At 49.5% G+C, this 12,807-nt stretch overlaps 10 non-coding genes across 10 annotated transcripts; all 10 read right to left on the reverse strand.

Annotated features, from left to right (window-relative positions):
- Positions 1–4,612: 4,612 nt before the first annotated feature.
- LOC148996943 (U1 spliceosomal RNA) lies at positions 4,613–4,777 on the reverse strand. Its single transcript, XR_016150581.1, has one exon. It is a non-coding gene; the product is annotated as a U1 spliceosomal RNA (small nuclear RNA).
- A 339-nt stretch (positions 4,778–5,116) lies between these two features.
- On the reverse strand, positions 5,117–5,307 carry LOC148996944 (U2 spliceosomal RNA). The gene has a single exon (XR_016149213.1). It is a non-coding gene; the product is annotated as a U2 spliceosomal RNA (small nuclear RNA).
- Positions 5,308–6,419: 1,112 nt separating this feature from the next.
- On the reverse strand, positions 6,420–6,584 carry LOC148996945 (U1 spliceosomal RNA). The gene has a single exon (XR_016150582.1). It is a non-coding gene; the product is annotated as a U1 spliceosomal RNA (small nuclear RNA).
- A 338-nt stretch (positions 6,585–6,922) lies between these two features.
- LOC148996946 (U2 spliceosomal RNA) lies at positions 6,923–7,113 on the reverse strand. Its single transcript, XR_016148601.1, has one exon. It is a non-coding gene; the product is annotated as a U2 spliceosomal RNA (small nuclear RNA).
- A 1,112-nt stretch (positions 7,114–8,225) lies between these two features.
- Positions 8,226–8,390, reverse strand: LOC148996947 (U1 spliceosomal RNA). The gene has a single exon (XR_016150583.1). It is a non-coding gene; the product is annotated as a U1 spliceosomal RNA (small nuclear RNA).
- A 338-nt stretch (positions 8,391–8,728) lies between these two features.
- Positions 8,729–8,919, reverse strand: LOC148996948 (U2 spliceosomal RNA). Its single transcript, XR_016148614.1, has one exon. It is a non-coding gene; the product is annotated as a U2 spliceosomal RNA (small nuclear RNA).
- A 1,112-nt stretch (positions 8,920–10,031) lies between these two features.
- Positions 10,032–10,196, reverse strand: LOC148996949 (U1 spliceosomal RNA). Its single transcript, XR_016150584.1, has one exon. It is a non-coding gene; the product is annotated as a U1 spliceosomal RNA (small nuclear RNA).
- A 338-nt stretch (positions 10,197–10,534) lies between these two features.
- Positions 10,535–10,725, reverse strand: LOC148996950 (U2 spliceosomal RNA). The gene has a single exon (XR_016148602.1). It is a non-coding gene; the product is annotated as a U2 spliceosomal RNA (small nuclear RNA).
- A 1,112-nt stretch (positions 10,726–11,837) lies between these two features.
- Positions 11,838–12,002, reverse strand: LOC148996951 (U1 spliceosomal RNA). The gene has a single exon (XR_016150585.1). It is a non-coding gene; the product is annotated as a U1 spliceosomal RNA (small nuclear RNA).
- Positions 12,003–12,340: 338 nt separating this feature from the next.
- Positions 12,341–12,531, reverse strand: LOC148996952 (U2 spliceosomal RNA). The gene has a single exon (XR_016148606.1). It is a non-coding gene; the product is annotated as a U2 spliceosomal RNA (small nuclear RNA).
- Positions 12,532–12,807: the final 276 nt, after the last annotated feature.

A 12,807-nucleotide genomic window follows, 5' to 3' on the forward strand; every position in this document is an offset into this window, starting at 1 on the left:
GTACAGCAGTCCCACCCAGGCTATGAACCGCCCTGGAAATCCCATTTTACCCAGTACCTTAAAAAGGAACTGGTGCGAGATACGGTCGAATGCTTTTTCAAAGTCTAAATTTAGGACTACTAGCCGAAGGTTTCTGTCTCTCGCATAACAGATGGCGTCTCTGATCAGCACCAGGCTGTCCGTGATCTTCCTTCCTGGCACAGCGCATGCTTGATCCGGGTGGATTACGTCCTCTAAAACTGTCGACATGCGTGTGGCTAAAATTTTGCTAAAAAGTTTACAGTCGACATTTAAAAGAGTGATGGGTCGCCAGTTCCGTAAGTCAGTCTTGTCCCCTTTCTTATGTAAGAGTGAAACTATCCCTATTCTAAAGCTGTCAGGAAGTCTTTCAAGAGTCTCAAATTCTTTAAAAACAGTCAGTAAGTCGAAAGCTAAAATATCCCAAAAAGTCAAATAAAACTCCAGAGGAAGTCCATCGGTGCCGGGGGACTTTCCTCGTTTAAAACTTTTGAGTGCTTTGTGAATTTCTAAAATGTTGAAATCTTGAGATAAAATTGTACCTTCGCCTTCGACTTTCTTTTCTAAAAACTCTAATACCTCCTGTAATGTGTCATTGTGGACTTCTTTGGTGCTGTATAGGTTTTCATAAAATACTTCAGTTTCCTTTAAAATTTCTTTTGTGGTGTAAACCTCCCTCCCTCCACTTTTCAAAGCTGTGATTGCCCCACCCCGTGAAATAATTTTTTTAAAGAAATACCTCGTGCACCTTTCACCTTCCTCAATCTCCTTCTCCCTGCTCCTTAAAATGACACCTTTGCTTTGAATTTCGGATAAAACTGACATTTCTTGCTTTATTTCTTTGATTTCTTCACTAAAATCAATCCCATCGTTTAAAAGGTTAAAGTATCTCTGTAGTCGTTTTTGCAGCCCCATCATGCGTCGATTTAATCTATTCTTTTTGATTTTTCCTATCTTTCTAAAAAACTGTCTCGTCCGTTCTTTTACCATCTCCCACCACTGTGCACGTGAGTCGTAGAAGTCTTGGAGGGTCTGCCATTGGCTGAACTGCTCCCTGTACTCACTGACTACATCTTTATCTTCCAAAAGGGAGCAGTTCAGCTTCCACAGCCCTCCCCCTGCAGTCACACCAGTGGGGAGTGAAAGGGTGCATGACAGCATTGTGTGATCTGAAAAAAAGAGGGGGGTTAATGTTGCATCGGTTGGCAGGCAGTCCCGTGTAAAAACGTAGTCAATGCGAGAGGCTCTGGTGCCGTCACCACTGAACCAGGTGAAGCCCTCCTCTCTCTGATGCATTGCTTTAAAACAGTCCACTAATTTAAAATCTCTAACTAAATCCTGCAATAAAACCGACGTTTTGTCAACTTTAAAATCCTCTGTCCTCTTCCTGTCTTTCTTGGTTAAAACGCAATTAAAATCCCCTGCTACCACTAGGGGAGCCCTACCTAACATGTGGGGCCGCAGGTCTTCTAAAAGCTCATACCTATTGTTTTTGTCTGTAAAACCATACACATTTAAAATGTTAAAATCCTTACCTAAAAAAGTCAGATTAGCTAAAATTGCCCGCCCGTCCCTCACCACAGTGCTGCCCTTCACCAAGATATTAGGGTTTTGTATTAAAATGGCGACACCGTCATTTTTATTAAAATTGGACCCACTCCAAACGGAAACTCCTGGGGTCCAAATCTCCTCCCACTTTCTGTAATTGGATAAAAAAGGCAGGCCACATTCTTGTAATAAAAACACATCTGACTTAAAAGTTTTTAAAAAGGATAGGACACTCTGTGCTCGTATATTGCTCCTCACACTTCTCACATTGATGGTGGAGATAGTGAGAGCCATGAGCAGTATGGTTAAAAGGGTATGAGACATTTAAAAGCAACAAAAGGACTACAGAGATTTAATTAAAATCAGGTTATTTCTTGTTGCACTTGCCGTCCCTTTTCCCCAGAAAGCCTGGGATCAGGGAGGAAAGTGCTTGACGTCTCAGGGCTCACAGAGAGAACCTCTTGTGAAGCCTTTGGCGTCGATGTTCTTAGCTTAAAATGCAGAAAAGATACTTCATTAGGAGAGTCTGTGGGCCACACACGGTCTAGATCTTCCATGGGGGAACTATCTAGCCGGTGCGCTACCCGCAGCTTTTTCTCCTCTGTTTGGACCAGAGGAGATCTCGCAGTTCTTTTCTGCACTTGAGCATTGGGAAGAGAAGAATCTGTCTCACTCCCACTAGTTGACCCACTAGCCTCAGACACGGTGACAAGGGAGGAAGCCGTTTCCTCCTCTTTGTCGTCCACCTCTTCTTTACCATTATCATTTTGAGGATTGGCTTCCTCCCCCTGACCAGCTGTTCGAGTTGACTCCGCCCCTGTGGCCGCCCCACTTCCTTCTTCCAGTCCAATCCCTGAGGCTGGCTGAGGATTTGAATTTCCCGCCAAAACCTCAGGGCCCGCCTCCTTTATCATTTGCTCTTTGGGTGGGGCGGCCATTTTGTTGTTTTTTAGCTTGTTGGCAAAACTTTGGGGGCAGTCTCTGTAGAGATGGGATGATTCTCCACAGAGGTTGCACTTTCTGCCATTTTTGCACTCTTCAAAAGTGTGTCCAATTTCTCTGCACTTCCTACACACTACTTCTTGGCACGCCTCGGCGAGATGCCCAAGTTGGCCACACTTGCGGCATAGCTTGGGCATCCCTTGATAATGGATGTAACCTCTATTCTCTCCCAACACAATCATAGAAGGAATTTGACTCAGGCCATGGTAGCTGTTGGGATCTGCCCATTGTTTAATGGGCACTCTCCACGCACAGCTCCAGATACCGTCTTCATCTAAAACCTTGACTGGTTGACCACGAATAGAGCAATATCTTGCCAACCATACAGCAATGTCTTCTCCACTAACTGTTTCATTAAACATCCTGACAATCACCACTTTCAGCGAATTATCAGTCAGTTTTTCCACAGTGAACATGGAGAAATTGGCTTTACACAATTCATACCGAGCCCAAAAAGTACTTAGCAAGGAAGCAGAAGCAAAACTAACGTCGAAGCCATGATTCAGGGGCAGAGTCAACAAGCAGTTAATATCAATAGCCTTAAAACCGAGAGTCTGTTGGATGCACTTCCTGGAAAAGTCCAACCTGGACATCGCCTGGAGAGTGCCATCCTCCTTTGTCTTAAATTTAAAACGCACGCTGTGGTGCCTCCTCATGCCGGCACGAGCAGCCGACATGTTGGAGGCACCACTAGCCTGCTGCGGCTAAAATCCAACAATAAATATACAATAAATAAATTAAAACCTGCTTACCTTAAAACCAGAAGATTCCTCGTAGAACGAGTCGTCAATTAAAAGCCGCTTGTCAATGTACCTCCTGAAGGGTGTATGTCCCGTGTGACAAGCAACACACGAGACCAAGTCCAACAAGAGGCGATCGCTGTCTCAGACGTCCGACCAGACCACTTGATCTTAGCCAAAAGGCCGAGAAGCGATGACGCAGCGACGCCGAGGCGGGGGAGCCGGCAAAGGCCACGCCCACCTGGGCCGCGGCGAGAGGGTCTAAGGTCGCCGGCAAACAAGCTCAGCTCAGATTGGTTGACACCGAAAATGGATCACAACAGAGTGCACAGCACGACACTCTGGAGTGCAACCTGGGATTTTGGATCATCAACATTCCGCCTTAAAAGTGAGCGGGCAGACCAAAGCGTCCGTGGTAGAGACTTGAAACTCTGAGGGATGGTAGGACCGGCCCGGTACTACAACCTCACCAAGGCTCGCCCCGATCGGCCCCAAGGTGGCGCTGCAGCGATCAAAAGTACGAAATGGCTCGTAACTCCTCGACCGTCGGTCGCAGACCCAAGTGTCTTACATCACCGGAATCCTTGGCTCGAGCCGAACAAGATGCATGCCTCGGATTGGGTGGTCGCGCGGCGAGATTTTCGGGTATTTTGGATTTTCTGAAAAACCTACTTTTGCACACTAGTCCTAGGTTTTTTGCCCGATCTGACCCAAACCGGTGCAGAAAGATTCTCTGGAGTCTGACTGCCAACAGGGATCGGGAAACAGTTGGAATTTCCATCCACGTTGGCGACGGTACGCCAAAACGTTGGGGGTGGGCGAGGCGGGCTTTACTTAAACGGCTATAACTCTCCAACGGAATGAGACAATTGCACCCAACTCGGTACACCTGTGTACGGGCTCAGCCCGTGGTCACGTGAAGAGGAATGCGGCGACTGGCCACTTGGTGGCGCTGTAAACAGAAAAAAACACAACATGGGTGGCTGTATATCACGTGACGTTTCACACGTGCACAATGTTTTCATACCACATGATAGAACTCCTCATTCCGAACAACTTTGCCTCCAGGACAACTGCTGTGAACTAAGTCGTCCGTCAAATATTGGAGACTATTTGAAGAATTGAGGAGAAAAAAGAAAACCCTCCTCACACAGACCGGTCCTAGACTGTTTCGTATCTCTCGAGCAACCGCCGCAGTTCAACTCTCTGGACTGCCTCTGGATATTGAAGAAGTGGAGAAAAAAAACAAAACAAAAGAACCTCAAGTGGAGCTTTAACAATCTGCCCTTATAACCAGTGTTGTCCAGGGGAGAGCGCGAACGCAGTCCCCCACTACCATAAATTATGCAGTCGAGATTCCCACATTTGGGGAATTCGCAGGGGTCAGCACAACCCAGAGTGCAATGGCCGAGCCTCGCCCTGGGTGAACCACCTTCCTGATCATGGTGTCTCCCCTGCCAGGTAAGTATGAATTCCCAGGCCTTCAGTCAGAAGCACCCTGCCCCTCTCCCCAATCCTCACCAGCGGTTTGCCAGTCAAAAAAGGGGCTTTTTTTTTTTTTTTTTTTTTTTGCACGCTCCGCATCCGGCTCCATGAGCCATAAATGTACATAATGCGCCGTCCCCGAATAGTGGACGGATCAGATGTTAAACTGACAGAGGAACAGGGGTTCCTTTTTGTCTTGTTTTTACACCACAATTCTACCCAGGCTAGTATAGCACATGATCACCTACAACACCCACTCACACTAGCTCCATTATCACCTTCTGCCACACAAGACCACTACATTTCTTTCATTGAACACTTTAGGAGGGTGCACCGTTCCCAGAAGTACTGCAATACCGGGTCGATGCGTGGAGTGGACGGAGCAAGCCCCTATGCCATCTCCCAGGACCAAAAATCAATTTAATATGTGGTGCCCGGGTAGGGCACGTATCAGATATTAAACTGATAAGAACAGATACTACACTTGATCTTAGCCAAAAGGCCGAGAAGCGATGACGCAGCGACGCCGAGGCGGGGGAGCCGGCAAAGGCCACGCCCACCTGGGCCGCGGCGAGAGGGTCTAAGGTCGCCGGCAAACAAGCTCAGCTCAGATTGGTTGACACCGAAAATGGATCACAACAGAGTGCACAGCACGACACTCTGGAGTGCAACCTGGGATTTTGGATCATCAACATTCCGCCTTAAAAGTGAGCGGGCAGACCAAAGCGTCCGTGGTAGAGACTTGAAACTCTGAGGGATGGTAGGACCGGCCCGGTACTACAACCTCACCAAGGCTCGCCCCGATCGGCCCCAAGGTGGCGCTGCAGCGATCAAAAGTACGAAATGGCTCGTAACTCCTCGACCGTCGGTCGCAGACCCAAGTGTCTTACATCACCGGAATCCTTGGCTCGAGCCGAACAAGATGCATGCCTCGGATTGGGTGGCCGCGCTGGCGAGATTTTCGGGTATTTTGGATTTTCTGAAAAACCTACTTTTGCACACTAGTCCTAGGTTTTTTGCCCGATCTGACCCAAACCGGTGCAGAAAGATTCTCTGGAGTCCGACTGCCAACAGGGATCGGGAAACAGTTGGAATTTCCATCCACGTTGGCGACGGTACGCCAAAACGTTGGGGGTGGGCGAGGCGGGCTTTACTTAAACGGCTATAACTCTCCAACGGAATGAGACGATTGCACCCAACTCGGTACACCTGTGTACGGGCTCAGCCCGTGGTCACGTGAAGAGGAATGCGGCGACTGGCCACTTGGTGGCGCTGTAAACAGAAAAAAACACAACATGGGTGGCTGTATATCACGTGACGTTTCACACGTGCACAATGTTTTCATAGCACATGATAGAACTCCTCATTCCGAACAACTTTGCCTCCAGGACAACTGCTGTGAACTAAGTCGTCCGTCAAATATTGGAGACTATTTGAAGAATTGAGGAGAAAAAAGAAAACCCTCCTCACACAGACCGGTCCTAGACTGTTTCGTATCTCTCGAGCAACCGCCGCAGTTCAACTCTCTGGACTGCCTCTGGATATTGAAGAAGTGGAGAAAAAAAACAAAAAACAAAAGAACCTCAAGTGGAGCTTTAACAATCTGCCCTTTTAACCAGTGTTGTCCAGGGGAGAGCGCGAACGCAGTCCCCCACTACCATAAATTATGCAGTCGAGATTCCCACATTTGGGGAATTCGCAGGGGTCAGCACAACCCAGAGTGCAATGGCCGAGCCTCGCCCTGGGTGAACCACCTTCCTGATCATGGTGTCTCCCCTGCCAGGTAAGTATGAATTCCCAGGCCTTCAGTCAGAAGCACCCTGTCCCTCTCCCCAATCCTCACCAGCGGTTTGCCAGTCAAAAAAGGGGCTTTTTTTTTTCTTTTTTTTTTTGCACGCTCCGCATCCGGCTCCATGAGCCATAAATGTACATAATGCGCCATCCCCGAATAGTGGACGGATCAGATGTTAAACTGACAGAGGAACAGGGGTTCATTTTTGTCTTGTTTTTACACCACAATTCTACCCAGGCTAGTATAACACATGATCACCTACAACACCCACTCACACTAGCTCCATTATCACCTTCTGCCACACAAGACCACTACAACTCTTTCATTGAACACTTTAGGAGGGTGCACCGTTCCCAGAAGTACTGCAATACCGGGTCGATGCGTGGAGTGGACGGAGCAAGCCCCTATTCCATCTCCCAGGACCAAAAATCAATTTAATATGTGGTGCCCGGGTAGGGCACGTATCAGATATTAAACTGATAAGAACAGATACTACACTTGATCTTAGCCAAAAGGCCGAGAAGCGATGACGCAGCGACGCCGAGGCGGGGGAGCCGGCAAAGGCCACGCCCACCTGGGCCGCGGCGAGAGGGTCTAAGGTCGCCGGCAAACAAGCTCAGCTCAGATTGGTTGACACCGAAAATGGATCACAACAGAGTGCACAGCACGACACTCTGGAGTGCAACCTGGGATTTTGGATCATCAACATTCCGCCTTAAAAGTGAGCGGGCAGACCAAAGCGTCCGTGGTAGAGACTTGAAACTCTGAGGGATGGTAGGACCGGCCCGGTACTACAACCTCACCAAGGCTCGCCCCGATCGGCCCCAAGGTGGCGCTGCAGCGATCAAAAGTACGAAATGGCTCGTAACTCCTCGACCGTCGGTCGCAGACCCAAGTGTCTTACATCACCGGAATCCTTGGCTCGAGCCGAACAAGATGCATGCCTCGGATTGGGTGGCCGCGCTGGCGAGATTTTCGGGTATTTTGGATTTTCTGAAAAACCTACTTTTGCACACTAGTCCTAGGTTTTTTGCCCGATCTGACCCAAACCGGTGCAGAAAGATTCTCTGGAGTCCGACTGCCAACAGGGATCGGGAAACAGTTGGAATTTCCATCCACGTTGGCGACGGTACGCCAAAACGTTGGGGGTGGGCGAGGCGGGCTTTACTTAAACGGCTATAACTCTCCAACGGAATGAGACGATTGCATCCAACTCGGTACACCTGTGTACGGGCTCAGCCCGTGGTCACGTGAAGAGGAATGCGGCGACTGGCCACTTGGTGGCGCTGTAAACAGAAAAAAACACAACATGGGTGGCTGTATATCACGTGACGTTTCACACGTGCACAATGTTTTCATAGCACATGATAGAACTCCTCATTCCGAACAACTTTGCCTCCAGGACAACTGCTGTGAACTAAGTCGTCCGTCAAATATTGGAGACTATTTGAAGAATTGAGGAGAAAAAAGAAAACCCTCCTCACACAGACCGGTCCTAGACTGTTTCGTATCTCTCGAGCAACCGCCGCAGTTCAACTCTCTGGACTGCCTCTGGATATTGAAGAAGTGGAGAAAAAAAACAAAAAACAAAAGAACCTCAAGTGGAGCTTTAACAATCTGCCCTTTTAACCAGTGTTGTCCAGGGGAGAGCGCGAACGCAGTCCCCCACTACCATAAATTATGCAGTCGAGATTCCCACATTTGGGGAATTCGCAGGGGTCAGCACAACCCAGAGTGCAATGGCCGAGCCTCGCCCTGGGTGAACCACCTTCCTGATCATGGTGTCTCCCCTGCCAGGTAAGTATGAATTCCCAGGCCTTCAGTCAGAAGCACCCTGTCCCTCTCCCCAATCCTCACCAGCGGTTTGCCAGTCAAAAAAGGGGCTTTTTTTTTTCTTTTTTTTTTTGCACGCTCCGCATCCGGCTCCATGAGCCATAAATGTACATAATGCGCCATCCCCGAATAGTGGACGGATCAGATGTTAAACTGACAGAGGAACAGGGGTTCATTTTTGTCTTGTTTTTACACCACAATTCTACCCAGGCTAGTATAACACATGATCACCTACAACACCCACTCACACTAGCTCCATTATCACCTTCTGCCACACAAGACCACTACAACTCTTTCATTGAACACTTTAGGAGAGTGCACCGTTCCCAGAAGTACTGCAATACCGGGTCGATGCGTGGAGTGGACGGAGCAAGCCCCTATTCCATCTCCCAGGACCAAAAATCAATTTAATATGTGGTGCCCGGGTAGGGCACGTATCAGATATTAAACTGATAAGAACAGATACTACACTTGATCTTAGCCAAAAGGCCGAGAAGCGATGACGCAGCGACGCCGAGGCGGGGGAGCCGGCAAAGGCCACGCCCACCTGGGCCGCGGCGAGAGGGTCTAAGGTCGCCGGCAAACAAGCTCAGCTCAGATTGGTTGACACCGAAAATGGATCACAACAGAGTGCACAGCACGACACTCTGGAGTGCAACCTGGGATTTTGGATCATCAACATTCCGCCTTAAAAGTGAGCGGGCAGACCAAAGCGTCCGTGGTAGAGACTTGAAACTCTGAGGGATGGTAGGACCGGCCCGGTACTACAACCTCACCAAGGCTCGCCCCGATCGGCCCCAAGGTGGCGCTGCAGCGATCAAAAGTACGAAATGGCTCGTAACTCCTCGACCGTCGGTCGCAGACCCAAGTGTCTTACATCACCGGAATCCTTGGCTCGAGCCGAACAAGATGCATGCCTCGGATTGGGTGGCCGCGCTGGCGAGATTTTCGGGTATTTTGGATTTTCTGAAAAACCTACTTTTGCACACTAGTCCTAGGTTTTTTGCCCGATCTGACCCAAACCGGTGCAGAAAGATTCTCTGGAGTCCGACTGCCAACAGGGATCGGGAAACAGTTGGAATTTCCATCCACGTTGGCGACGGTACGCCAAAACGTTGGGGGTGGGCGAGGCGGGCTTTACTTAAACGGCTATAACTCTCCAACGGAATGAGACGATTGCACCCAACTCGGTACACCTGTGTACGGGCTCAGCCCGTGGTCACGTGAAGAGGAATGCGGCGACTGGCCACTTGGTGGCGCTGTAAACAGAAAAAAACACAACATGGGTGGCTGTATATCACGTGACGTTTCACACGTGCACAATGTTTTCATAGCACATGATAGAACTCCTCATTCCGAACAACTTTGCCTCCAGGACAACTGCTGTGAACTAAGTCGTCCGTCAAATATTGGAGACTATTTGAAGAATTGAGGAGAAAAAAGAAAACCCTCCTCACACAGACCGGTCCTAGACTGTTTCGTATCTCTCGAGCAACCGCCGCAGTTCAACTCTCTGGACTGCCTCTGGATATTGAAGAAGTGGAGAAAAAAAACAAAAAACAAAAGAACCTCAAGTGGAGCTTTAACAATCTGCCCTTTTAACCAGTGTTGTCCAGGGGAGAGCGCGAACGCAGTCCCCCACTACCATAAATTATGCAGTCGAGATTCCCACATTTGGGGAATTCGCAGGGGTCAGCACAACCCAGAGTGCAATGGCCGAGCCTCGCCCTGGGTGAACCACCTTCCTGATCATGGTGTCTCCCCTGCCAGGTAAGTATGAATTCCCAGGCCTTCAGTCAGAAGCACCCTGTCCCTCTCCCCAATCCTCACCAGCGGTTTGCCAGTCAAAAAAGGGGCTTTTTTTTTTCTTTTTTTTTTTGCACGCTCCGCATCCGGCTCCATGAGCCATAAATGTACATAATGCGCCATCCCCGAATAGTGGACGGATCAGATGTTAAACTGACAGAGGAACAGGGGTTCATTTTTGTCTTGTTTTTACACCACAATTCTACCCAGGCTAGTATAACACATGATCACCTACAACACCCACTCACACTAGCTCCATTATCACCTTCTGCCACACAAGACCACTACAACTCTTTCATTGAACACTTTAGGAGGGTGCACCGTTCCCAGAAGTACTGCAATACCGGGTCGATGCGTGGAGTGGACGGAGCAAGCCCCTATTCCATCTCCCAGGACCAAAAATCAATTTAATATGTGGTGCCCGGGTAGGGCACGTATCAGATATTAAACTGATAAGAACAGATACTACACTTGATCTTAGCCAAAAGGCCGAGAAGCGATGACGCAGCGACGCCGAGGCGGGGGAGCCGGCAAAGGCCACGCCCACCTGGGCCGCGGCGAGAGGGTCTAAGGTCGCCGGCAAACAAGCTCAGCTCAGATTGGTTGACACCGAAAATGGATCACAACAGAGTGCACAGCACGACACTCTGGAGTGCAACCTGGGATTTTGGATCATCAACATTCCGCCTTAAAAGTGAGCGGGCAGACCAAAGCGTCCGTGGTAGAGACTTGAAACTCTGAGGGATGGTAGGACCGGCCCGGTACTACAACCTCACCAAGGCTCGCCCCGATCGGCCCCAAGGTGGCGCTGCAGCGATCAAAAGTACGAAATGGCTCGTAACTCCTCGACCGTCGGTCGCAGACCCAAGTGTCTTACATCACCGGAATCCTTGGCTCGAGCCGAACAAGATGCATGCCTCGGATTGGGTGGCCGCGCTGGCGAGATTTTCGGGTATTTTGGATTTTCTGAAAAACCTACTTTTGCACACTAGTCCTAGGTTTTTTGCCCGATCTGACCCAAACCGGTGCAGAAAGATTCTCTGGAGTCCGACTGCCAACAGGGATCGGGAAACAGTTGGAATTTCCATCCACGTTGGCGACGGTACGCCAAAACGTTGGGGGTGGGCGAGGCGGGCTTTACTTAAACGGCTATAACTCTCCAACGGAATGAGACAATTGCACCCAACTCGGTACACCTGTGTACGGGCTCAGCCCGTGGTCACGTGAAGAGGAATGCGGCGACTGGCCACTTGGTGGCGCTGTAAACAGAAAAAAACACAACATGGGTGGCTGTATATCACGTGACGTTTCACACGTGCACAATGTTTTCATAGCACATGATAGAACTCCTCATTCCGAACAACTTTGCCTCCAGGACAACTGCTGTGAACTAAGTCGTCCGTCAAATATTGGAGACTATTTGAAGAATTGAGGAGAAAAAAGAAAACCCTCCTCACACAGACCGGTCCTAGACTGTTTCGTATCTCTCGAGCAACCGCCGCAGTTCAACTCTCTGGACTGCCTCTGGATATTGAAGAAGTGGAGAAAAAAAACAAAAAACAAAAGAACCTCAAGTGGAGCTTTAACAATCTGCCCTTTTAACCAGTGTTGTCCAGGGGAGAGCGCGAACGCAGTCCCCCACTACCATAAATTATGCAGTCGAGATTCCCACATTTGGGGAATTCGCAGGGGTCAGCACAACCCAGAGTGCAATGGCCGAGCCTCGCCCTGGGTGAACCACCTTCCTGATCATGGTGTCTCCCCTGCCAGGTAAGTATGAATTCCCAGGCCTTCAGTCAGAAGCACCCTGTCCCTCTCCCCAATCCTCACCAGCGGTTTGCCAGTCAAAAAAGGGGCTTTTTTTTTTCTTTTTTTTTTTGCACGCTCCGCATCCGGCTCCATGAGCCATAAATGTACATAATGCGCCATCCCCGAATAGTGGACGGATCAGATGTTAAACTGACAGAGGAACAGGGGTTCATTTTTGTCTTGTTTTTACACCACAATTCTACCCAGGCTAGTATAACACATGATCACCTACAACACCCACTCACACTAGCTCCATTATCACCTTCTGCCACACAAGACCACTACAACTCTTTCATTGAACACTTTAGGAGGGTGCACCGTTCCCAGAAGTACTGCAATACCGGGTCGATGCGTGGAGTGGACGGAGCAAGCCCCTATTCCATCTCCCAGGACCAAAAATCAATTTAATATGTGGTGCCCGGGTAGGGCACGTATCAGATATTAAACTGATAAGAACAGATACTACACTTGATCTTAGCCAAAAGGCCGAGAAGCGATGACGCAGCGACGCCGAGGCGGGGGAGCCGGCAAAGGCCACGCCCACCTGGGCCGCGGCGAGAGGGTCTAAGGTCGCCGGCAAACAAGCTCAGCTCAGATTGGTTGACACCGAAAATGGATCACAACAGAGTGCACAGCACGACACTCTGGAGTGCAACCTGGGATTTTGGATCATCAACATTCCGCCTTAAAAGTGAGCGGGCAGACCAAAGCGTCCGTGGTAGAGACTTGAAACTCTGAGGGATGGTAGGACCGGCCCGGTACTACAACCTCACC

Source organism: Pimephales promelas, chromosome 2, assembly GCF_988280905.1.
Source record: "Pimephales promelas chromosome 2, fPimPro1.hap1.1, whole genome shotgun sequence".
Classification (NCBI taxonomy): Eukaryota; Metazoa; Chordata; class Actinopteri; order Cypriniformes; family Leuciscidae; genus Pimephales; species Pimephales promelas.